The sequence below is a fragment of the Notolepis coatsorum genome (assembly GCF_963971535.1).
Source record: "Notolepis coatsorum genome assembly, chromosome: 1".
In the NCBI taxonomy this organism is placed as follows: domain Eukaryota; kingdom Metazoa; phylum Chordata; class Actinopteri; order Aulopiformes; family Paralepididae; genus Notolepis; species Notolepis coatsorum.
In genome coordinates this window covers 63192629-63194520 of record NC_140165.1, presented here as the reverse complement: position 1 = coordinate 63194520, position 1892 = coordinate 63192629, and positions in this window count along the sequence as shown.

Genomic DNA, 1892 nt, shown 5'->3' with positions numbered 1-1892 from the left:
AAGGTTACCACCATGACCCCCTCCCTCCCCCTTCTCTCTGAGTGCCCGTCTCCTGGCGCTGACTAAGGTGATGGATGCATTGCCTCGGGGTCTTGGCCAAGATTGTAGTGACTGCTCTACATGCACCTCCGAGGCCTTGGATCAGTTATTCACCGTCGTCTGTCCGTGGTCCTGTCAACTGATTAACAGTATTAACAGACTGTTAACAGATTAACAGTCAACGCGGTTTCATTGCTGGGTTAAGTACTTCTATTCTATTCACATAATACGCTTACTTCATATATCTACTCCATTCACATATATGCCTACCACTTGTATCTATTGCTATGTCCGCCTACTACAATCTCATGAGCTGTCTAACGCCTGTCCCGTCTCCCTGTCCCCCTATGACTTGCTGTCCTGGAGTGTTGACCGGAGTGTTGGACGTCCCGTGATGAAGGCCGGGAGGTTGCGACCCCCTCTGCGTGCCCCCCTGTCTCCGGAGGTCTCGTAGTGGTGACCGGAGTGCCGGATGTCCCGCGATGATGTCGGGGAGTTCGCGACCCTCTCTGCGCCGCCCCCTATCTCCCTGTCTCCGGCTGTCCCTGAGCAATGACCGGAGTGTTGAATGTCCCGTGACTAAGACGGGGAGGACGTGACCCTCTTTGCGCCGCCCCTGTGCCTCAAATAGATCCGCTATCAACTCTATCTTTAATCTTTAAAAATGTTCAGTTGCTATCGCTATTAGCTCTATCTTTAATCTTTCAAAATGTACAGTTGCTATTGCATGCACTCATCTGTGTTTCACTACACACATGAGTGCATGCTTACCAACTGTCCGTCTGCAACACTACTATCACCAACATCTAAGAAGGGAGATCCCCCCTTGAATGGCCCTTCTAAGGTTTCTCTCCTCCACACTGCCTGTGGAGCTTTTTTCCCTATTGTTAGGTTTTAGTGAGTTTTTCCTTACCTTCGCGTGGGGTATGTCTGGGAGTGCTTGCATTCTTTCATTTATTTGCATTCATCTAAAAATGTTTGGACCTTATGGTGTTCTTGTTCTGTTCTTGACTTATTGTTATGTTTTCTTCTTGACTTGTTTAAAGAAGACCTGTACGGCCCATGGGGACATTAACGTGTGTTGTCGGGCCCTATAAATAAATTTTATTTGATTTGATTTGATTTGATTTGACCAAAACCCATTTCAAGCAGCAATTCAGGAAGAAGAGACTGTCCTCCGCCACCTGGGTCACCCTCACGGCCGCCAACGGCTTAGAAATCCCTGTGGTGGGGTGCCTCTTCGCTGACGTGGAGTGTCTAGGGATGAAGTTCCCCGGAAAATGTGTGTTCATAGTAAAAGACGACCCCAACTGCAGCTCCGCGGGAAACGCCGTCCCGGGCCTCCTGGGGATGAACATACTCAGCCGGGTGTACGACCTCTTCGCCGGAATGGAGGGGATACGCCCAACGGGGTCGTCATCGCTCCGACGCCGGGAGCGCCGCCCTGCGCCGCATCGTCGCTGCCGTTTCTCACGAGGAACAGGGGTGCACCGCCCCGGGGAGAAGGGGGTACGTGAAAGTGGCCGGCCGAGACCCGGTGGTCATTCCCCCCCGCAGTGAAGTGGTCGTCCAGGGCCGCTGCGAGACGTCGGCGAAGATACGACATAGGAGAACTGTCTTCTGTCTGGCCTGCAGTGCTGAACCCTCTGAGTGACTTCTCCTGCCCCCACGGGGCATACAGCCCTGAGCTATTGTCTTGTATCTCATCCTGTATCCATACGCTTGCAGTAGTTCTATCTATTACTCTATTTCACAATTTTCTTATATACTATGATTCTACTGTCACCATGTATGCATATGCTCACTACATGTATTTATTGCTCGATCTCCGCCCACTACAAAGTGTTGCATTT